The following is a 24,997-nucleotide window of genomic DNA, read 5'->3' on the forward strand; positions in this document are numbered from 1 at the left end:
CAGGTAAGATTCCGGACGAAGGGAGAGGCACCAGTAAAAAGAGCGAAGGCTCTGGAGTCAAGACAGTCCTAGGACCAACGCCGGGCTCACAAATTACTTTCTATCTGGGTGACCTTGGGCACGTGTCCTAATCTCTTTAGAGCCTTTGCTATCTGTAAAATTTAGAGAATGTAAAACTCACAGGTTTAACCATAAAATCCCTGTAAAGAACTCAGAACAGCAGCTGGCACAAAGTAGGCACAAAATAAACGACAGTCATCATTATCGTCAACTACGGACCAAACGACCATAGCCCTCCAGACTCCCAGCAAACAACCCGTAGCACAGAGAATCCAGATCCGACCGACGCGCCTATTTGCCCAATAAGGTCCCAGGAAAGAACTCTGTGGAGTCAAACCAATGGCACTAGTCCTTGTTGTTGGACGGGTTTTCTGGCCGTTCCACCAATAGCTTGAAGATTTGACTAGGGAGTGACATTCTGACAGTCCAATGACGCACAGCCAGCCCACACTCCGCACTTCGAAGGGGATAAATTAAGGAGCCGGCTTGTATAGATTCCGTTATTAGGCAATACTGGATGGAGAGAGGAGCTCAGGGGAAACAGCGCGAGGGCGAGGCACCAATGAGCTAAAAAAAGAAAAAAGACGATGGTTGCGCCAAGTGAGCTCGGCCGCCATCATGCTCTAGTTTCCCCTTCACCTCTCCGGGTCGGCGACCAAGGAAGCGGCCTCTGGGATGCTGAGGGGGTGTGTCCCCGAATGATTGGCGCAGGCAGCTCAGCCAATCCTAGCTCGTCAAACGGGAAGCACTTGACCAATGAGGGGCGACGGCAGCGGCGAGGACTTGGAGGGGCGGAACCGCAGCTTGATGAGCAAAAAAGTCAGCCAGTGAGATCCGGAAGCATCCTCCCTGCGGCCAATGGAGTGGGGCTCTGGGCGGGCCCCCGAGTGTTTGTGTTGTGGTTTTGGGGGAGGGAGGCGGAGGGGAAAGTTTGTTTATTTTGTTTTTAGTTTCTGGGGTCCCCGTGTTTCTGGGAGGTGAGGCGGGAGGGAGTGACCCCCCCGCGCCCCTTCAGTCCCCCTACTACGTCGCCTCCATAGCCTGCGGAGAAGCGGGGACCGCGCGCATCGCAGCGCATCGCCTCACAGCGGAACGCCGCGCACTCGGAGCCGGCGCGGCTCGGCGGTGAGTGAGGACCGACCGCCACTGCCGCCCTTCCCCTCCCCCGCGCACCGCCCAGTCAGAGCTGGGCGGCCCGGTGGGCGAGGACGCCCGCGGGAGCGCGCGGCGCGGGCCGGCCTGTCAAGCTGAGGCGCAGCGTGTGCGTGTCCTCGCGAGTGAGCGCGCGCGGCGGGGACAGGGCCGGAGGGGGGGTGCGGGAGCGCGCGCGGGCCCTGGCGGGGGCGGCGGCGGCGGCGTTCAGCTCGCTCTCCGTGGGGGCGGCCGTGTGGTGGGTTTGACCCCGGGGCGGGGAGGGATGCGGGCGATGTCCCGCGTGCAGGGAAGGGGCGCCCCGAATGGCAGGGCCGGGGCAGGCGGGCGGGCGCGCGCGGCTCCGGGCGTCACGCGCCAGCAGGTGTGAGCTGGGGGAGGGCTTCCGGGTGGGCTGGTCGAGTCGGGTTCGCTTCCCGTCGCTGGGGGGGACTCCGGGGCGGGGAGGCGCTCCCTGTCGCGGCGGAGAGCGGGGGCCCGCGGAGACGCGTCGGGCCCCTTGCCTGGCGTGGGGGAGAGGGAGGCGTCAGGCCTCCGAGCCTCCCGGTCCCTGCCTGCGCGGGACCTGCGTGACAGCGTGAACGCGTTCCCCTGCTTCATGCGGGCCGGGAGGGGGTGTGTGTGGAGGGGTCGCACCCCTCACCTCAGAGCCCTGCGGCGAGGCCACCCCCGAGAGGCGATTCAGGCTTTCCACGAGCAAATGGGACGAAACGGCGCAAGGAGTGTTTTCTGTCTCCCCCTGAGCTGGCGCCCCTTAGGTTCAAACTAGCGGGTTTGTTAGCCCGCGGTGGGCCAGATACCCTTTTAAAGTGGCAGAGGACACCCAGTGACCGTAGCTGCTTCTTAGGTGCCTTAAGTAAGGACCAGTCCATCCTCAGTTCTTTAGGCACAGTGTACTGGTCTCGGTCTTTTAAGGTTCCTCGCTTTGTCACGTATCTTTTGGCAATTTTGTTACTCTTTAGCATCTATGCTAGAGATTGTGCGAGGAATAAGACGAATTTCAAGGTGGTCATTTGTATTACAATATAAGCAAAATTATGCAACAAAATTGGCCAGAGAGATTTCCCCATAGTGAATAAAACGTTATGGGTTGCCTTCTCCTCCCACCCCCCAGGAGTTAAGTGTACGGAAATAAGGTGTGTGAAAGTCTTGCATCTTAGCATTTTGTGAAAGTTTAAGAATAGAGGCTATTTCCTTCATTGTTGTGGGGAATTTCAGTGGACGATAGCTTCCTGTTGATTCGGAGAGGCATCAGTGATCTTGGCTTTGAAACTATATTTATTGTTTCGGTAGTGTTATGTAAATGCCTCTTTAAAAAGCAGAACTTTTAGCAGCGTGCGGTATCGCTGTAGGTAGGTAGTGGGAGGGATAAGAATGTAGTAGGTCCCTACACTAAGAGATCTAGAACACAAAGCAGACCGGCCTTCCCCACTTGGGACACAGCGATGATAATAACGCTGCCTTTATATTTTCTTGGTTCCTGGACGTTTTTAGGTGCTTGTCCCAAACATCATTATTTGAGCAGAATAGCTTCTGATAGGACTTAAGAAGAAGAAATTACCAACCTGCTTTTCTAAGGGAGCATATAAATGCCATGCCCTTGAGAAAATATTTTTTCTTCATTCCGATAGAAGCATTTAAAAATGTTTTAAGTCAGAACAACACCATTTATTCAAATGATAGTAAAAATGTTAACTAACATTTACTGCATTCTTCTAACATGCCAGCCTCTTCGGTTTTTTTTGTTGTTGTTGTTTTGTTTTGTTTTTTCTAATCCTTACCTCAAGCCTGTCAAGTAGATGTCATTACTGTTTTGTGGCTAGGAAGAAGACCGTCCAAGAGCCACACAGCTAGGAACTTGAAGGGATAGGTTTAGTCTCACGTCTGTCTGGTTTCAAAGCCTGCGCTTATTCCATTTTGCCTCTTAACTTATCCAGAGGAAGAAAGGCAGAAAGGACACTGAAAGGTAAACCGGAAAAGAAATGAGAAGTGCTACTGACTATAAGGCTGCCCAGACCTAACTTAATATTAGGGGCGCCTGCGTGGCCCAGTTGTTAAGCGTCTGCCTTTGGCTCAGGTCATGATCCCTGGGGGTCCTGAGATCGAGCCCCCGTATTGGGCTCCCTGCTCAATGGGAAACCTGCTTCTCTCGCTCCTGCTCCCCCTGCTTGTGTTCCCTCTCTCACTGTGTCTCTCTCTGTCAAATAAATAAAATCTTAAAAAGTTACTATTAAACTCATTCTTAGTTTTTAGAAATTAAGAACATTTTTACAACATTACATCCCAGCTTTGTTTTCATTTCTTCCGTTTGATTTTTATAAAGATAAATAAAAATGCATTTAATTCAGAAGGTCAAGGCTTTCAGAGCCCTTTGTGCAAATCTCTACTCCAGGACCTTGTTATTGTGATAAATTCTGTGCTCTCTTCCAGGGACCAGACATTACTCCCTTTTGTATAGTGCTTGGCACATAGTAGGAACACAGTGAATGTTAGCTGACTAAGAAGCAGAGTTAAAAATGTAATGACTTCGGGTTTGTTTTGGCAGTTTTAGTTTAATGGGACAATAAGAAAGTGAATAGTTCATGTGCAAAATGCATGTTCTAGAAGAATACTGGAATGGAGCCACTCGTGATGTGGAAAGTTGGCTCTGCCAGTTTGCTAAATCTCCCAGTTCTCCTTATCTGTTTGAGCTCTGTGCCATTCTGTTCTTCCTTTCACCTCTGGAGTTCTAAAAGAGGAGTCTGTACTGACTGTTTTCCTTCACTGCTCCAGTTATTCTTTGAACCTTTGCAGCCTGGTTCCCAGCCTTACTGAGGCTTTTTCCAAGGTTGCCAGTTACCTAATGGTTAAAAATCCCAGAGCATCTTTTCGGGATTTATCCTGTTACGTCTCCCTTCAGCAGTCAGTCCTTTTGAGCACCTCCTCCACCCCTTTAAAAAAATAACAGTAACCTTAGCTTTTAGTATGTGAATGTTAACACGTGTATAGATTCATGTAAACACCACCACTATCAGGATACAGAGTGGTTCCATCATCCCCCCCAAAACTTCCTCGTACTATATTCCTTTTGATTCCCCTTCCTCCTGGCTTCTATCTAAGAGATAAACAAACACTAAGGGTCAGACCTAGGCTCCTTTTGTTGTTGTTGTTTTATTTTTCTCTGTCTACTCCTGGAATATGTTATTTACTTTTGGGACTTAAAACCATCTGTCACATTTGTATCTGCTAACCTGCATATCCATGTCTGACTGCTCTTCTATACTCCAAAACAACATCAGTATTTACCTGCTGGGATTCTTCACTATTCCTTCATACTCAGTATGTTTAAAGTTTTGTTTGACTTTGCCTCCTAAACCATCTCTTCCATCAGATTTTCTGTACTTTTTGGTGATGCCATCCTCCTCCCTGCTTGGAACCCTGCAGCACTTGGAGGGCCTTATAATAAACTCTTTTCCCAGACCCGGAATCCTGCTACTCATCTACAAATATTGGCTCCTGCCCCTTTGGTGCCGAGCTGGCTCCCATTCAGTAGTCTGAGCAGAGCATAGGTAACTGGAGTACTTAGAACGCCATCGCGATTGGACCACTTCTCCGGTCAGAACCCCTTGTGGCTTCGCGTTGCGCTGAGGCCCGTTTGGGATTTTATTTTTCATCCTTTGGGCTCGGTAAGATCTGGTCTCTGCCTGCCTCTCCAACCTTATCTCATCTCTATTATGGCCCACCCCACTTTCCGATGTCCCAATTACTCAGTCTTTCTTTCAATTCCTTGAATTACCTAAGCCTTTTGCAGGCTTAAGGTTTTTGTACATACCACTCATCTGGCTTGGGCTGTTCTTCCCCCGCTTCCTCCCTAATCTTCACCCACTGACTTCAGGGTTCAGGTTAAATTGTCACTTCTTCAGAGATGCTTTCCTTTATGACCTCCCCCCGGCCATCCACCCTCAGTCAGGTCTTTCAGAGCTCCTGTTCCTTTTTCATAGCTCTCACCACAATTTGTGATTCAGGACCATGTCTGTTTTGTTTCCCCATGTCTCCAGAGCCGAGCCAAGTATCAGGCGTACAATAAACTCCCAGTAAATGTTTGTTGGCTGTGTTGTGAGTCTGGATTTTGCTTTTATAATTTATTGCTTTCTTGTAGTTCCTGGTAGCCTTGCCTTCTACCTCCCCCCCCCCCCCCCACCTTCTCTGGGACTTGATCTCACTGCTGGAAGCCTTGCCACACAGAGATAGATCTGAAATTGCTGAAGAGGACACCGATCCTGTTCTCCTTCTGAATTGTACCTCTGCCTGGGAGCCCTTACCACTGAGCCATACTAGATCTAACCCAAACTGGCTGAGTTTGCTAAGTCCACTGAGCAGTGCACCTTGATTATCCAGGCTGGGGCCAGTGCTTGCAGCTGTTATTCTTCGCTCACCAATCCCTGCTCTCGATTTCTTCTTCCTCTCTCCACCTGGCCTGCGGCTTCTAAAGACCTTGTCTGCTTTCCAGCTGAACCTGCTTACCCTTTGACATTTGCCAGCCTTTTGACATTGACAACTGCCTCCAGTGTCTTGACCCTACAGATTGCCCCTGAGCTAATGTTCCTGAAACAGTGCTTGTTTATGTTTCCTGCCCCCTCCCCAAATCTACCACAGGTACTTAAGGTTGAAAACCTTCCGTGGTGTTCCATTGCCTAGAGGGCTTAAAACTCTTTGGCTTGTTATTTCAAGTACTTTGGACTAGGACTGTCCAATAGAAGTAGAATTCAAGCCACAAATGTGAGCCACATATGTAATCATAAATACTTTAGTAGCCACATTAGAAAGTAGAAAGGGCGAAATAGATTTTCGTAAAATCTTACTTACTTTAATATATCCAAAATATTTTATGTAAACGTGTAATCCGTAAAAAAAAAAAATTACTGAGATGCTTTACATTCTTTTTTGTGTGTATGTGTGTTAGGTCTTTGAAATTTGGAGTGTATTTTTCACTTCATCTCAATTCAGGCTAACCACTTTTCAAGTGCTCAGTAGCCACCTGTGGCTAGTGGCTACCATGTTGGACAACACAGCTCTAAACCACGTCCTCAGCATAGTTGGAGAGCTATACCTAGGTAATTCCAGCCACTAGCCCTTTGATAACTGTATCCCACTTATCTACAACCAGTTCCTCATCCAAATACGCTAACCTTCCTTGCTCGGGAATCCCAAGGTATCTGTAAACTTCACTTCTCACCATTTCTTCTGATCCTTTAACTTTATTTTTGTGTGTGTAACTGTTTTTCTATAGAGTAATTACTTATAATATTTACCAGTTTGCATTATTACCTGAGGTAAAGTTAAAGTATTTTAATAAATTTAACAAGGCATAGGCACTGACCATTGGAAATAAGTGCCCGATGAATTAGAACTGATGGCAACTGTGCCCAGCCTCTGTGTGTACCTGCTGAATTACAGCTCTTTTTTTTTTTTCCCCCTGAATTATAGCTCTTACTGTCCTGAGTTATGTGTTGTTGGCTTCCCCCATCAGACTGTGAGTTCCTCGAAGGCAGGCTTTTGTCCTACTCATCTTTGCATCCCGTATAGCTCCTGTCCTGGCCTCTAGTGGGCAGTCTATAAATATTTTAAATAAGTGAACAAATGCTATGTTATATCTTATTTTATTCTATGTTCTATATTTTATCTTAACAAATAGAAACTAAAATATAAGTCCTCTCAGGACAGAGGTCATGGATTATGAAGGAGTATATGGAATATTTTATTGATTGTCTTCATAGGAAGACAATCTTCTGAATGAAGATTTGCTTTAAAAAAATAACTGTTGGGGGGTGCCTGGGTGGCTCAGTCGGTTAAGCATTCAAGTCTTGATCTCAGGGTCATGAGTTCAAGCCCTGAGTTTAAAAAAAAAGATATCAACAAAAAAATAACTGTTGGGGCCCCGACTGGCTCAGTCAGTGGAGCATTCGACTCTTGATCTCAGGGTTGTAAGTTTAAGCCCGACTTTGAGTATAGAGATTAATTAAAATATAAAATATTTAAAAAATAAAAAATAACTGTTCTAAGGGCACCTGGCTGGCTCAGTGTGTAGAGCATGTGACTCTCGATCTTGGGGTCCCGACCTTGAGCCCCGTATTGGGGGCATAGAGATTACTTAAAATGTTTGTTAGTGCCCATTGGTGATAGTTAAAAAGTTGAATAAAGATTAAAAAAATAATAACTGTTTAGATATTATTATGGGTTTTCAGGCTGGGTCAGAAATGAGGTTTGGCTTTAATTTAATGAGACTTATTTTCTTCTGTGGTTTGTAAACTGGCTCAGAAAGGAGCTTCAAAAGAGCTCCTTGGAATTAATGCATACTCTTCCAGAGTTAGGAGCACAGTTGGTTTTGGAAAGGTACTGCACTAGGAGTTAAAAGTCATGGCTGGTTTGTATTGCAGACATTTGCTTGAGTACATACCATGTTCCAAGCACAGGAATGAATGAGAATTCAGAAACTCTAATAGTATGAAAGAAATGCCCCTTTAATACAGAAACAAAATGACTAATTCTTCCTAGGAAGATTTCATTTTTCTCTGCTCCATTATATCTTAGTCCTTTCTAGCATGGACTGCACATATCATGTTCCTAGGTCTGTCTTTCTCACTAGATTGTACGTTTCTTTAGCGCAAGACTCTTGCATTCATCTCTGCATCCTTAAGCACACGCTCTACTGTGCCTGCCATATTGTACGCACTCAAATGTTTCTTGAATAAATAACCTCAGATAAATTACTTAGCTTTGCAAAACTTCAGTTTTCTCTTTTGTTAAGTAGGGAATTCTCTGCCTCAGAATTGTTGAAGCTGCAACAAGAATACTCTTTTAAAACTATATATCTGTTCTGTATATGTTATACCTCAAATGTAAAACATTTACTCAAAAAACAAGTGTAAGTCTGATCATATTTGTCTCCTATCTAAAACTGTTATTGAGTCCCAAAAGCCTTGCCATCCCCCTTTTGGAGTATAAACTTCATGAAAAGAAATAACTGGTCTCTCATGTTCACTGAATACCCAGTGAAGACCCTTCCTCATTTCCTGTCACTCTCCCCTTTGCTGCCTGAACTCTCACCACACTGTCCCTCTTTTGGTTCCTGAAATGCATATTCCTCTTCACTCAAGGTCTCTTCCTTGCACCTCCTGTTCCCATAGCCTGGAAGCCCCCCTACCAGATGACCTTAGTTGATGCCTCTTCAATCATCCGAGCTCAGTTTATATGTCACTTCTTCAGAGACTTCCTAATCATCCCCACCCCAGATTAGATGTGCTCCTTTCTTTCTTTTAAGATTTATTTTTAAGTAACTTCTGCACCCAGCGTGTGCCTCAAACTCAAAACCCTGAAATCAAGAGTCACATGCTTAACCAACTGAGACAGCCAGGCACCCTTAGATGTGCTCCTTTTAAACACTCAGAACACTTAACAGAATTGTAATTAAATAATGATTTGATTTGTGTAGTTTCTTTGCTAGAACATACCTATGTGAATAAAAATACCTTGTCTGATTTGTTCACGTGTGTATAACCAGTATCTAGCACTGTAAGTTGCGCATAGTAGGTCCTCATAAATATTTTTCAAATGAAGTTAGGAAAGAGAACTAAAAATAGAATTGAAAAAAAGCAGTCATTCACAAAAACGTAGTCATTCTAACAGTTTAAATATGTGGGGCAGGGAGGGGCTTTCCTTTTTTCTTTTTTTTAATTTTATTTCTTTATTTGACAGAGAGAGAGTGAGAGCACAAGCCGGGAGACAGAGGGAGAGGGAGAAGCAGGCTCTTTGCTGAGCAGGGAACCCGACATGGGACTCGATCCCAGGACCCTGGGATCATGACCTGAGCCGAAGGCAGCCGCTTAACCAACTGAGCCACCCAGGTGCCCTGGGGCTTTCCTTTTTAAACGGTCTCCAAGTTCTTTTTTTTTTTTTAATTTCTAGTTCTGTAAACATTTGAGGATTACAGAAAGAATATTGTTTTCAAACTTTTGTCTGAAAGTCTTACTCGTTTTAGAGTTTAATGAGTATCCTTTTAATCCTTATTAGTAGAAATGATCAGAGTGGTTATTCCTTTTAAAATTTTATGGGGCACGTGGCTGGCTCAGTTGTTGGAACATGTGACTCTCGATCTCTGGGCGGTGAGTTTGAGTCCCACATTGGTGTAGAGATTACTTAAAAAAAAAATCTTAAAAAATAAATAAAAATAAATAAAATCTTTTCATATGCTTGGGACAAGGATGACTACAATTTCACTGAACATTTGCGTGTGTACCATGTTTTGAATGCTTCTAGAAGCTAGCACTACAAGATGGGGCACCTGGGTGGCTCAGTCGATTGGGCATCCAGCTCTTGGTTTCTGCTCAGGTCATGATCTCAAGGTTGTGGGATTGAGCCCTGCAGGGCCCCCCATGCACACACACAGTAGGGAGTCTGCTTCCCTCCTTCTTTTTCTGCCTGGTCCCCTGCTTGTGCGTGCCCACATTCTCTCTTTCTCTCTCTCTCAAAATAAATCTTAAAAAAAAAAAGGAAGAAAGAAAAGAAGCTAGGACCATAAGAACGGGGTGAGAAGAAGGAGAGAAGGAAGGAAGCTAGGACTACAAGAATGGGGTGAGAAGAGATCTTTGCTCCCACGGAGTGCACAGGCACAGGGGTGAGGCTGACTTGGATGCAGATGAGTGCCGTTTGATGTAATCAAAGCTGTGATAGGCATTGCAAGGATGGGGTGGGGAGGAAGGAAAGTCATCAATACAGCAGGAGGTCAAGAAAGCCTTTCCAGGGAAGGAAACACTCCCAGTAAGTTATGGAAGAAAAGGGCACTTGAGGCAGCAGGAACAGCCTGTGCAGAGGCACAGAGGAGTACATTTAGCACATAGGGAATATGGTTAGCACAGTGCTATATGCTTTATAAAGCTGGTCTGGGGTACAGAGGGTACGGGGCCAGCGGCTGACTTACAGGCTCTGACATATCAGACTCAGACTCGTAGATTACATTACATTTCAGTCCTGGAAATGATCTTAGAAATAATGATGTGGTTCTGTATATTTGAATCAGTGTCAAATATACTCTAAAAAACAAAACAAAACAAAACAAAACAGTAGCACTCAAAGATTAGTTGTAAACCAGAATGGTGCTTTGGAGCTAGAAAGTGGTGACTCACTAAGCTTACCCACAGGGGCAGAGAGTGAAGGAAGTGACCTCTTCCTTGACTGCCTGAGGTGAGTGTGGATCCATCTCTTGAGGCCCAGATGCTGAACCAGTGAAAGGGATAAGATCAAAAGGAGTACCCAGAAGAGCCTCTGGGTATGTGTACATTTCTACAGCTTGAAGGTTGTTACATATCTGTAAATCTCCAATCGGTTCACTGAACTAGCGTTAGTTTAATTGGATTCTCAACCAAAATTGAAAAAGGAAGCTTTGTTGACTGGAAATCTAGCATATTTTCCTTCATTTTACTCCTCTTTAGTTCATCAGTTCTTTGCTTTCTTGTCGCTTCATACCCCTTTCTCAGCCCTGTTACTCTTAAGCAGTGCCTCCTTTCCCCCACCCCACCCCATCTCTTGCCATCTTTCTTTCCATTATCACTATATTGTTTTCAGTTGCAGTTGTGGGATCCCTGTACTGTGTTGGCTAGCCCGGATTTCTCAGCTTTGCATGTTCAGAGCTTGTATTTTTCAGAATGAAAAAAACTAAGCTCTGGTAGTGCTGGTGACACTCAGAAGATGCTAACTGACCCATTGCACTGTCAGTTGCTACAAATTCTGTGTGTTCATTTATGGACCTAGATTACAAGGGGTGAAAGAGACAATGGATGGTAGGGAGAATGATAGCAGTGAGTGTAGTTTATGTCAAGATGTTTGGAAAGGGGCGCCTGGGTGGCGCAGTCCGTTCAGCATCTGACTCTTGATTTTGGCTCAGATCATAATCTCGGGGTCGTGGGATCCAGCCCTGTGTTGAGCTCTGTGCTCAGTGGGATGTCTGCTTGAGATTCTCTCTCCTTTTTTTTTTTTTTTAATATTTATTTATTTGACAGAGAGAGAGAGAGCAGGAACACAAGCAGGGGGAGTGGGAGAGGGAGAAGCAGGCTTCTTGCCGAGCAGGGAGCCCGATGTGGGACTCGATCCCAGGACCCTGGGATCATGACCTGAGCCGAAGGCAGACGCTTAACGACTGAGCCACCCAGGCGCCCCGAGAGTCTCTCTCCTTCTCCCTCTGCCCCTCTCCCTGCTCTCCCCCGCCTCTCTAAAATAATAAATAAATCTTTTTTAAAAAGATGTTTGGAAAAGAAAGGAAGGAGACGGTGAAAGCAGGGCAAGATTGAGAAGACAACAAGTTAAGGTGAGGTACAAGACCTACTTAAAGGTGTGTAGCAAGGACCCAGGGGACAAAGAAAAATTGAAACTGCTTGAACACAGAAGGTAGCAGGTAATCCATAGGGCAAGGCCACCGGATTCCTCTCAAGGGCATGGGTGGGGTGTGGTAATCCTTAGAAGCTCCTTGTAGTTCCTCAACTAGCGGAAAGGGAGAAGAAAAGAGGAAAGGTACTAGAAGTACCTTGAGCTCGAAACAAGTTTATACTGTTCTGTCACCCAGCAAAATGGTTTGCACATAGTAGGTGTAGACATTCTAAGAGATAAATTCACAGGATGGAAAGAAAATACTGATTATAACTTTGAACTTGTTCTCGTTACTAGATCACAGTGTATAGTTTATGACAAATGAACCTGTTTATTACTCCTTTAGTGAATAGGACAGGTTACATTGTACTCTTTTCCTAAAAGTGTTAATTTATTAAATGTATATATTTAAAATATACCACAGTTTATGGGGCGCCTAGGTGGCTCAGTCGTAAAGCGTCTGCCTCGGCTCGGCTCAGGTCATGATCCCAGACTCCTGGATCCAGCCTTGCATCGGGCTCCCTGCTCCGCGGGAAGCCTGCTTCTCCCTCACCCACTCCCCCTGCTTGTGTTCCCGCTCTCGCTATGTCTCTCTCTCTCAAATAAATAAATAAAATAAAATCTTTTTTGGCCTGTCTTTACTTTATTTATTTATTTTTAAAGATTTTATTTATTTTTTGGCCTGTCTTTATTTATTTATTTTTAAAGATTTTATTTATTTTTTGGCCTGTCTTTATTTATTTATTTTTAAAGATTTTATTTATTTATTTGAGAGAGAGAGACATAGCGAGAGCGGGAACACAAGCAGGGGGAGTGGGTGAGGGAGAAGCAGGCTTCCCGCGGAGCAGGGAGCCCGATGGGTTCGATCCCAGGACCCTGGCATTATGACCTGAGCCGAGCTGAGGCAGACGCTTTACGACTGAGCCACCCCCAGGCGCCCTGGCATATCTTTATTTTAAAAACACTACTGAGAACCTCAAGAAGTGGAAGTGGATCAGGCTCCCTAACTTAGGCCCAGGTCAGTTTATCAAGAGAAATGTTTCGAGCATCTGCTGGGTTCTGATGTGGAAGGAGGGAGATACAAATTAAAAAGATGAAAACTGAGGCCCTCCAAGGAGCTAGGTATTTTTCCTGCTGTAAAAATCTTGCAGATGGTGTATCATGTTCAGTAGTATCCTCTTCATGAGGAGATCTTTTACCCAGATGTACATCTCTGTGGAACTTCTGAATATAGAATCTCTGCACTTAGATGTAACAACAGATTTTAAAATAAATCTCTTCCTAACTACTCTTTTGTCAGCCTTTTCACTATAAAAGTTTTATATTTTTATACCAAAGTATTTAAAATTTATGATGTTTTTATTTTGCAGTGTTGCTGAATCCCCTTAAACAAAAGGACACACTACTGATTTCCACTTAAACCACACAGGTGGATCTGTGGATTGGTATAGAGAGACATTCCCATTCCTGAAACACAGACCCAGAGGGGAAAACATTACTTTTAAAACACCAAGAGAATTAGTGAAAAGGCTCTTTGTAGAAATAACAAAAACAAAACAATAGAATGAAAATGCAAAACACATCACATTTCAAGCCAGTAAGGGCTGGTTTGAAAACTTTAAAAAGGGGACCCTGTGCCCCACACACAGCTTGTGAGTCGGCCTCAGCACATTGTGACACCGCCCTACGCTTCCTGAACCTGCCAGAGCCCCGGCTCAACACTGATGTTTTGTGTTTGCTTTGGAAGTGGATGCTCTCTAGACTTTTATTTACTGTACTTAAAAATGTGTATTTAATGTAATTTTCTCTTGTTTTCCTTTAACCTCCCGAAGATTTGGGAATTGTCATTCAGGGTGCTTTTAAGGCAGGTCACTCTGGAGAGGGGCCTCTGCTTCCCCTCCCTTAAAAGTTGTTGACCCTATTGGGTCCATCACTGGTAACCCACCCTCCCAATTCCTGAATCTCGAAATCCTGAAACATTGAATCTTGGAATATTGCCATATTCTTTAGCTCTTTCTCTGTGGCTTTCGGCCTTGAGTCTCTACTTTTTTGTTTCCATGCCACCTTTCCTGATTCTGAGTCATCCTCGGTCTATGGTCAGATTATTAAAATAGCTTCCTGTCAGTTCTGTTCCTAGTTTCTCCCCAGAAAACATTTCCTACATGTTATTTTCTTTTATCAACCTGTGTGTTCTTACTCTGTGAAATCCAAACACCCCGCGTCTGAACCTAGCTTCTTTACTGCTTCCATCCATCAACTGTCACTCCCTACTTTTCAGTCTTTGCCTTCTCCCATACAATCTTTTCTCTGTTTTCTGTATGATTTTCTCCCTTTTTGTCCTTATACTTTATGAAAGGCTATTCCTTATGTATAATATTCTCCCAGTTTCTGGCTTCCAAACCATATTGCTTCTTATTCTCAGAAAGCCTTCTCTAAACTTTTCTTCCTGGAAGCCTTTCTGTATTAAAGCCTCTTTCACTTGGATACAATTTGTTTTCATCAGTATGATTGAATGAACTGAACAAATAAACTTTGCTCATTTCATTCATCGCCTTTAGTGGCATTTTTGTTGGTTCTGTTGTTGTTTTTACATATACAACTATATCAGTTACAAAGAAAGTCAATTTTACTTTCTAACCTTCAAGTTCTATTTCTTGCCTTATTGTGCTGGCTAGGATCTCAAATACCATGCTGAATAGAAGTATGAATGGGCTTCCTTGCTTTTTCCCCAGACTTGGTGGGAAAGCATTGTACCATTGAGTGTGATGTTAGCTGTGTTTTCCCTAGTTACTCTTTTACTGCTCACCTGAATACTGGAGGGGTCCCTGCCTCTCCGGAGTTGTTTCTCTGTGTAGCTCTTTCTCTTCAGTACCGTACACTGCAAACTCTCACTGCCTTGGCTTTCCCAGAATCTCCGCTGCAAATCCTCAATTAAGGGAGGTCTCTGACTTCCACTTGGGTTTCCCCTCCCTGCTTGGTGGCCTGGAATCTTTCCCTCAGCAAGCTAGGGCAATTGCAGGGCTCACCTTGTTTGTTTACCATCTCTTAGGGATTACCATCTCTTAGGGATCACTGTCCTTCCTTGCATGATGTCCAGTGTTTTGAAAACTGTTGTTTATATATTTGATCCCGTTTTTTAGTTGCAGGGGTACATCTGACCACTGTTAACTCCATCTTTTCTGAAAGGGGAAGTCTCCTGCCTTTTTTTTTTTTTTTAAACATCTGAGGAATTATTTAGGAGTTGCTTCCAGAGTATGAGATACTCTTTGGAATTTCCATAGGGGAGAATCTTCATTCTTTCAGGGTGGATTTGATTTTGGGGAACGACCAAGAACCATTTTTCAGGTCTGGTTAAATGATTTGTCTGGGCAGTACTATTTGGGGTCCAAAATGAGTTCAAAGTAATGAGGCAGATTTCCTCGTGTGATTTGTAAACTGGTTTGGAAGCAGAGTAGGAATTGCAAAATATTTTCAGTAATGACAACCTGATTGAGATAAATACCTATAAAACTTCTTAGAAGTGTGTATCTTGAAAAATAATTTCCTTTTGAATGTTCCTTTTCTTTTTTTTTTTAAGATTTTATTTATTTATTTGATAGAGAGAGACACAGTGAGAGAGGGAACACAAGCGGGGGGAGTGGGAGAGGGAGAAGCAGGCTTCCCGTAGAGGAGGGAGCCTGATGCGGGGCTCGATCCCAGGACTCTGGGATCATGACCTGAGCCGAAGGCAGACGCTTAACCATCTGAGCCACCCAGGCGCCCTTCCTTTTGAATGTTTCTGTATATTGATTGGTATATATTTAATACCGTTTATATTTACAACTTGGACTTAATTGCTTCTTAGTAAGCTTTCTTAAATTGTTTTTATGTGATACTCTCTCCCACTTGATTGTAAACACTGACTTTTGGATACTTATGAACATTGTCTCACTATGCTGTACTCAACTGTGGAAGCTCCTTAAATCAGAATAGTTAACTAACTTGTAGTTAACTGTAGTTAACTAAGAGTTAAGTAATTTGTAAGGAAACTAAGATCAACCTGTCAAAATACATTGCATGGTATAAAGGATGTAAAATTGGAGGGTGCCTGGGTGGCTCAGTCGTTAAGCGTCTGCCTTCAGCTCCGGTCATTGTCCCAGGGTCCTGGGATCAAGCCCCGCATCAGGCTCCCTGCTCGGCGGGAAGCCTGCTTCTCCCTCTCCCACTCCCCCTGCTTGTGTTCCTGCTCTCGCTATCTCTCTCTGTCAAATAAATAAATAAAATCTTTATTAAAAAAAGAGGATGTAAAATTGGGTTTTGATACCTGCATTGCATTATTAATACTTTCATAATTTAAATTTGAAGTTATTCCTATAAGATACTGAATTCCGGTAGCATGAGCACATACCTATATCTGTCTTAAGTGGTAGGAATTATGTGAATGACCTAGTTCAAAGAGATGCCTTGAATTTGGATCTGTTACGTAATTAACCGAGGACTATCCTTAAAACCTACTAGACTGGCGTGTATGCTACATTATGGGCAGCCTTCATCACCGAGTAGAAAGAATTCTTTTCCCACGGTCTTTGTTTTCTAGCACCTGAAGGTCCTGTTAGTCCCACCCCCAACTCCCGTTAGAAAATAAGGGCTTTTAAAAAATATTCTTAATGGATTAAATTCTTAGATTTTTGACTTTCAACTTTGACTTTCTTTAATTTCCTATTTTTAGGTGACTGACTTTATAGCTTTACAGTTCTTTTTTAGTAAATCTTGTAGTAGAGAGTTTGGTTATTCTTACTTGGTGTCCTCTTGGCTTGCTCTTTATCCTTGATAGTCTCATATTCAAATTCTTATGTATGACATGGACTTTTTATATCCTAATTTACCCTGAAGTTTTTAATTTTTAGTTTTAATTAATGTAGAATTCTGTGTATCAGTGATGTTCTCATATGTACTATTTCTGAGGGCTCTATGTATTTGATGGATAGTGAAAACTCAATTTAGTAAATAATAGTGGTAAAGATAGCCTCATCCTTCATCTTCAAGATATAGCAATGCCCAGTTTTGCTACTAATGTTGCTTTAAGGAGTGTTTTGAGTTATTTTTCCATCTTTAGTTTTTGTTTTTGTTTTTTGGGTTTTTTTTTTTTGAGTATAACTTTGTGAGAGCTTCCTTTAGACAGAAATAATTTGGGGTTCTTCAGTATCTCACACATTTATTAAAAGAGGTTTTCACTGCTTTCATGTCTACCAGTTATGAAATGAGGTTCCTGTTTGGTCGCATTGTTTCTAGATTTGTTAGTTGTGCGAGAGTGGGGGAGGGAGGAAGGATTGGTGTATAGTTTAAAAAAATTTTTACCAATTTTGTTTTATGTAGATACAATGGTTTAAAATATAGTACTGTATTTATGTTTATTAAAATGTTGATTCTGTCCTTTTTTCATGTAAAATCTTCTAAATTACTCTGCATTGTAGTTAATTATAGGTTTTTAGTAGTCTTAAGTCTTAGTTCTTGCTTTATTCTGGCTTTACAGTTTTCTTTCCATAATAGAGACCTTTGAGTTTTGCAAGTTTTGTTATCATTTGTCATTTAGTCATATATTATAATAGAATTGATACATAACTGGGCAAAAATATAATTTTCCTTACTTGTAAATGTTCTATTACTTGACTTTTATTTTGTATTCTATTCCTTGATAACTACTTGGATTATGTGACTTCATTTTGATTTTGATTCTTTTATTGATTTAAATTGGTACTTGTTCACTTTTAAAATCTGTGCTCCTCTTTGGTACATTAAAAAAAATCTCATGCCGTTTGTTTTTGTTTTTTAAACATAGAAAGAAAAAGCATATTGACAGAGGTCTGCTTTTTTAACTTTACTCTCTTACCCCATTCAGCTACCACCCTCCTGCCAGAATGATACCACCCTTCTGATTTTAATGCTGCCTTCAGAGAGAGGTTGATTTAAAGTAATGTTGAAGTGGTATAAAATGTTCTAACTGGTGTGCCTGGGTGGCACAGTCGGTTGAGTGTCCAATTCTTGGTTTTGGCTCAGGTTGTGAGATGGAGCCTGTGTTGGGTTCTGCGCTCGGTGGGAGTATGCCTGAAATTCTCTCTCCCTCTCTCCCTGCACCTCCCGCCTCTTTGCTTGTGCGCTCTCTCTCTTTCTCAAATAAATAAATTTACAAAAATGTTCTAATAATGCAGTGGTAGGTTTACAGATACTCAAAGTAGAATATTTTTAATAGCGGTAAGTTTTTAGAAAAGAGCAATTAGTTCAAATTATAGGAATATTTTCAGGAAAAAATATATATTTCAGTGGAGGCTGACAGGACCATTTTAATAAAAAGCCATTTTTAGGTTCGTAGTCCTTTATTGGAAACTGTAAGGGCCGTCAGTATTTTAGAATTCAGAATTTTTTTTATTTTTAGAAAGCTAATAAGATGCTTTTACCATATATTATGTAACGGCCCTGCAGAGTCAGGGGCAGCACTTCATAGTCAAATACATTAATATTTCGGCAGCCAAAGATACGACTGTTCTTACTTTAGTGGGTAGACTATAAATAGTCTCATGTCAGTTCAGGTCAGATATTGCTGCCAATTAAGTTCAGATCAAGTTTTTCTTCTAGATGAATTACAGAAAACTGGTGGTTTTCAAAAGTTTTTGGATTTGGGAATTGTGGCTAAGGGATTACGGACCAGTCAGTATTTACTTTCTTAGCTTTAATATTTGGTTACTTTTGTTACCTTCAGAAAATGAAACCTGCTTTCCTTTCTTTTCTCCTACAGGATATGAGATTAAATCTGTTTTCCACAGGCCAGTTAATAGAAATTAGGACACCTCTTCATGAAGCTTGATCCCTTAGGTGCTGTCACGGTCACGTGGCACCTCTACACTTCCCTGGCTTTATGTTAAGAATCTCCTGGTTCCTTTCCCTATTCTCCTTTCAGAAGTGCTTTGTGGTAATAAATAGTTAAGGAAAAAGGATTTAAAATGTGCTGTACTTCACGTAAAATATATCCTATCTCATGTAGTAAGGAGCAGCAAGCTTTCTCTGAACTGACCTTTCCTACTATCAGCTAATGTGGTAGCTTTAAAAATAAATCTAGAAGAAATCCATGCTTATGGTAAAGCAAAAATCCAATGTTACAAAACTGTAAGTAAAAAGTAGAAGCTTTCTCCTGTCCTATGGCATTCCTCACCCAGCCAGTTTTTGACCACTTGTTTTATAGCTTTTCTAGGGGTTTGGATCCTTTTTGTTTGTTTGTTTTATTTTGTTTTTGTTCAGACATTCCAGAGGACAGTTTGGGAAATTCCGATTAGGCATTATAACCCCACTTGGATTGAGTTTGTACTCATTATGTGTTAAACTATGGAGATGGCCTTTTCTCTTCTAGCTGGCATGTATAAATTTTATTTCTAGAGCTGTTTGTTCAAGGTGCCTGTGTGGCTCGGTTAAGTGTCTGCCTTCGGCTCCCTTCATGATCTCAGGGTCCTGTGATCGAGCCCCATATCAGGATCCCTGCTCAGCAGGGAGTCTGCTTGTCCCTCTCCCTCTGCCCCTCCACCTGCTTGTGTTCTTTCTCTCGAATAAATAAATAAATAAAATCTTTAAAAAAAATATAGAGCTGTTTGTTCAAACTGCATCATTATGAAATGTTAATTAAGCACATTTTTTAGTATTAATTGTTCCAAATTGAGAGTATCTGAGTATGACCTATATGCAAAAGTAGAAATAATGACTTACTGATTTACTTAGCGAAAAAATTTTTTTAAAGTCAAAAATCATACATAATATTTGACAGTGCACACTTAATTTTAAGGAGCACTTTTAAGAAGTGGGGTGTTATGGAGCACGGCTGTTATACACAAACAATCATGGAACACTACATCAAAAACTAATGATGTAATGTATGGTGATTAACATAACAATAAAAATTAAAAAAAAAAGAAGTGGGGTGTTAGCTCATTTGCCAAGTCAGTGGTTCTCAAGGTAAGCATATGGGCAGTGGGATGCAGATGTGGTCCAGTGATTATTCCTAAGAATATTATTGAAATTGTTTATTAACGTATTAAACACATTTTGTTTTTTTCTTTTGTTGTTGTTTTGTTAGAGAGGGGGGAGAGAGAGAGAGAGAGAGAGACCACCACAGAGGGAGAAGGGGAGAGAGAATTTTAAGCAGGCTCCATGCTGGGCCTCGATCTCACAACCCAGAGATCATGACCTGAGCCAAAATCAAGAGTCAGATGCTTAACTGACTGAGCCACCCAGGCGCCCCAAAATTGCTTATGTTTTTAAAGTCAGGATAAATATAAGAGCATAATGCATCTTAACATGAGTGTCCTCCTGGGAAAAGTGTAAATTTTTGTTTTATATGGAATCCAGCTTTTTTATTCTTTAGTTCAACAAATACTGATTGACTACTAATACTAACTGTGTGAAGAACTGGCTTACTAGAGAGAAAATGTTGGGACATTCCAGGAGACTGTCCAGAGATTGCTAGAAAAAAAAGCTGAGAACTACTTTTCCTAAGTCATAAGGAGGCTGTCAGATGTACCTTTTTAAATGAGGGTGTGCCTAGTAAGTATTGGCTGAAATGTATTCAACTGAGGACATTCAGTCTCAAATTGCTTGGTCCTGATTCCCTAACTAGCACTTCCCCCACAGTACCCCATCTCACCCTTGCTGCACCCCCACACATAGGGTCTGGATTTTTTTCCCAGTCCTTGTACCTGGCACCATCTATGTGGAACAGTAGAAATAAGTAGTCATGAGTGTTCCAGGTTGCCTGTTTACCAGCCTAGAGCTTTCAGATTTCTTGTTTTTGCAGAGTGCGTATAGACTTTTTGTTGTTCTTAAGTGAAGGTCAAAGACACTGTCTTGGACCCTTGTTAGGATTCAACACTACATTGAACAGGAGCTTCTCTGTCGTGGCTGGGAATTGTGAGAGTTAGAGATTTCTAAGGACTTTATGGCAAAGCTTTGGAATGTAAGAATCTAGGGCTTCTTTCCTTTTAGTGGTATTTTGGAGGTGCTGGAAACACACACAGGCCTTTGACATTACAAAGTTAATGAATTTAAAAATGCCAGCTGATGAAAGGAAACTTGACTATAAAATGTAGTAGAAATAAAACTATTAAATGGGACAACATATAATAATAAGCAAAAACTTGCTTATAAAATCAGGCATAGAAAATAATCTCAAGTAGTAAAAAGCCAATTAGCAAGTTGAAGAACAAAAAATATCAAATTTAAAAGTAGAGCTGATTATTTTAGGCAGTTAGGTAGAACTTAGAAGAGTAATATAAATTCTCCTATGATAGGAAATTATTCAAGCTAATAATTTAAGAGTAAATAAAGTACTTAAATATGGAGAAACTTCAGCGTATTTGAAACCAGTATATTTAAAGATGGTGAAAATTTGTTATGAATTTCAAAAAAGATGTTAACATATTTAAAATATGCTTTGTAGCTAATGCAGATTCTAAATTGTATGTGTATCATTAAGCTATTCAGATTTTCTATTTTGTCTTGTATTAATTTTGGTAATTTATATCTTTCAAGGAATTTTCCTGTTTCATCAGAGTTGTCTCGTGTATTGCCGTAAAGCTGTTTATAACATTTTTTTTATTATATTAATGCCCATAGGATTTGGAGTGGAATGTCCTTTCCTTCATTTCTGATATTGGTAATTTATGTTTTCTTTCTTTTATTCTTTAGCTATAAGTTTATCAATTTTATTGATCTTCTCAAAGAACCAGCTTTGAGTTTCATAGATTTTCTCTATTGTCTTGCTGTTTGTTTTCTGTTGTTGATTTCCAGTCTTTTTATTTATTTATTTATTTATTTTATTTTAAATTTTTAAAAATTTTTTATTTATTTATTTGAAAGAGAGAGAATGGGAGATAGAGAGCATGAGAGGGAAGAGGGTCAGAGGGAGAAGCAGACTCCCTGCTGAGCAGGGAGCCCGATGTGGGACTCGACCCCAGGACTCCAGGATCATGACCTGAGCCGAAGGCAGTTGCTTAACCAACTGAGCCACCCAGGCGCCCCTCCAGTCTTTTTTTTTTTTTTTTTAATATTTTATTTATTTATTTGAGAGAGTGACAGACTGAGAGAGAGAGAGCATGAGCTGGGCAAGGGGCAGAGGGAGAAGCAGACTCCCCGCTGAGCAGGGAGCGAGACGCGGGGCTTGATCCCAGGACCCCGGGACCACGACCCGAGCGGAAGGCAGACGTTCAACCGACTGAGCCACCCAGGCGCCCCATGTTGATTTCCAGTCTCATCTTTATTGTTTCATATTATTTGCTTTGGATTTTATTGGTTCTTCTGTTACTAGCTTCTTAGAGTTGGAAACTTAGGTCATTGATTTCATACCTTTCTTCTTTCCTTTTTTTTTTCTTTTAAGATTTTACTTATTGAGAGAGAGATAGAGAGCACGAGCGGGGAAAGGGGCAGAGTGAGAGGGAGATGCAGACTCCCCACTGAGCAGGGAGCCTGACTTGGGGCTGGATTCCAGGACCCTGGGATCATGACCTGACCCAAAGGCAGCGGCTTAACTGACTGAGCCACCCAGGTGCCCCCCACTTTTAAAAAAGTATGTATGTATGTATGTATTTATTTTAGAGAACATGCACACACAAGTGGGAGGGGCAGACGGAGAGGGAGAGAGAATCTGAAGCAGACTCTGTGCTGAGTGCAGAACCCGACGTCGGGGTGGGTCCCAGGACCCTGAGATCAGGATCTGAGCTGAAACTAAGAGTTGGCTGCTAAATCGACTATGCCGCCTGGGCACCCCAAACCTTTTTTGTTTCATAATAGAAGCATTTAATGCTATAAATTTCCCTCTATGTCTCACTCATTTTAGTATGTCATTTTCAAAATATTTTCTAACTTGGTTTGTGTTATCTTCTTTACACCATGTGTTACATATAAATTTATTTCTTAATGTCCAAATATTTTTGGATTTTCCAGATTTTTTTGTTACTAATTTCTGCTTAAAAATTCTCTTGTGTTCCTAGGACACATATTATGTGGTTTCAGTATTTTGACATCTATTGAGACTTGTTATGATTGTTCTGTGTATATCTGAAAGGAATGTGTGGGGGTGCCTGGGTGGCTCAGTTGGTAAGCGTCTGCCTTCGGCTCAGGTCATGATCCCAGGATCCTGGGATCGAGCCCCACATCAGACTCCCTACTCAGCGGGAAGCCTGCTTCTCCCTCTCCCACTCCCCCTGCTCATGTTCCTTCTCTCGCTTTGTCTCTCTCTGTCAAATAAATAAATAAAATCTTTAAAAAAAAGTGAAAGGAGTGTGTGTTCTGTTGTCCTTGGGTATAGTGTGCTATTAATGTCAGTTAAGTCAAGTTGGTTGATAGTGTCATTTAAGTCTTATTTATGTCTTTACTGATTTTATTTCTACTTATTAATTTCAGAGAGGAGTGTTGACGTTTCCAACTATAATTGTGGATTTGTCTATTTCCCCTTTCAGTTTGGTTCATTTTTACTTCATGTATTTTGAACCTCTATAATTAGGTATGTACACATTTAAGATTGTTATGCCTTCTTGGTGAATTGAGTCCTTTATAATTATAAAATGCCTCCTTTTCTCCATGGTAATATTCCTTGTCTTGAAGTCTACATTAAGTGAGTCTGTTTCCATTTAACATGGTCACTCCAGCTTTCTTCTGGTTAGTGTTTGCATGGTGTATCTTTTTCCATCCTTTAATTTTTTTTAAAGATTTTATTTATTATTTATTTGAGAGAGAGAGCACACAAGCGGTGGGTGGAGGATGGGTGTGGGAGGGGCAGAGGGAGAGGGACAAGCAGACTCCCCGCTGAGCTGGGAGCCCTATGTGGGGCTCAATCCCGGGACCCCCTGGGATCATGACCTGACAGAAGGCAGATGCTTAACCAACTGAGCCACCCAGGTGCCCCCCATCCTTTAATTTTTAACCTATGTATGTCTTTTTTTTTTTTTTTTTTAAGTAAGCTTCATACCCAGCGTGGAGTCCAACACGGGGCTTAAAGTCATGACTCTGAGATCAAGACCTGAGCTGAGATCAAGAGTCAGACACTTAACTGAGTGAGCTACCCAGGTGCCCCTGTGTTTTTTTCTTAAATGAGGTTCTTTTAAATAGCAGATAGGTTGTATGTTGTTGTTGTTTTAATCCAGTGTTACCATCTTTGCTTTTTAATTGAAATATTTAGACCATTTACATTTATTTATTTATTTTTTAAGATTTTATTTATTTATCTGACAGAGACACAGCGAGAGAGGGAACACAAGCAGGGGGAGTGGGAGAGGGAGAAGCAGGCTTCCCGCAGAGCAGAGAGCCCGATGCGTGGCTCCATCCCAGGACTCTAGGATCATGACCTGAGCCGAAGGCAGACGCTTAATGACTGAGCCGCCCAGGCGCCCCCATTTACATTTATTTTTAATATAGTTGGGTTTAAGTCTGCCAATTTTCTATTTGTTTTCTGTTTATCTCATCTGTTTTATGTTTATTCTTTCCTTTTTTCCTAGCTTTTTTTTTTTTTTTTTTTTTACTTTTTTATTATTCTGTTTCCTCTCCTGGCCTATTTGCTATTTTAAATCTTTGTTTTATTTTTACACTCTAGGGTTTGAAATATGCCTCTTTGGGACACCTGGGTGGTTCAGTTAAGCGTCTGCCTTTAGCTCAGGTCATAATCCAAGGGTTCTGGAATTGAGTTCTGCATCAGGCTCCTTGCTCAGCAGGGAGCCTGCTTCTCCCTCTGCCTGCTGCTCCCCCTGCTTATGCTCTCTCTCTCGACAAATAAATAAAATAAAAAGAAATAAAGTTTAAAAAAATAAATAAAATATCCATCTTTATCTAATACTATCACCTTAAAATAATATGCTGCTTTATTTACAGTGTAAAAACTTTATGGAGTATACTTTCATTTTCCTCAGTCTTTGGGCTATTGTCATAACGTTTACTTCTGCATATATAATAAACCCCATAGTTCATGTTACTATTTTTGCTTTTAATGAAAAAAGTCTTCTACATTTATGCACATATTTGCCACTTCTGCTGCCCTTATTAATTTCTTTGTTTATATCTAAATTCCCACATGTATCATTTTTTCTTTAGCCTAAAAGCTAAAGAAAAGATCTGCTGGCAATGAATTCTCTCATATTTTGTTTGTTGAAAAATCTCAATTTCTCCTTCATTTTTGAAGGGTATTTTTGCTGGCTCTCAAATTTTAGTTAGACAGTTTCTGTTTTTCTGCATTTTAAGATGCTTTTCTATTGTCATCTATCTTGTACTGTTTCTAATGGAAAGTCAGACGTTCTTCTTAACACCGTTCACCTGTGTCTAGCTTGCCTTTTTTTTCTCTGGCTGCTTTATATGATTTTCTCTCACTGGTTTTCAGCAATTT

The 24,997-nt window shown here is 41.6% G+C and overlaps 1 protein-coding gene across 1 annotated transcript in view; it reads left to right on the top strand.

Annotated features, from left to right (window-relative positions):
* Window positions 1–976: 976 nt before the first annotated feature.
* TNRC6B (trinucleotide repeat containing adaptor 6B) overlaps window positions 977–24,997 on the top strand; it is a 241,071-nt gene continuing 217,050 nt past the window's right edge. Inside the window, exon 1 of the mRNA XM_028115711.2 lies at window positions 977–1,185. The gene's annotated coding sequence lies outside the window, so the exon portion shown is untranslated. The remainder of the gene's footprint in view (window positions 1,186–24,997) is intronic.

This window comes from Eumetopias jubatus, unplaced genomic scaffold (genome assembly GCF_037043125.1).
Source record: "Eumetopias jubatus isolate StellerSeaLion01/CBP00866 unplaced genomic scaffold, mEumJub1_p1.0 scaffold_8, whole genome shotgun sequence".
NCBI lineage: Eukaryota > Metazoa > Chordata > Mammalia > Carnivora > Otariidae > Eumetopias > Eumetopias jubatus.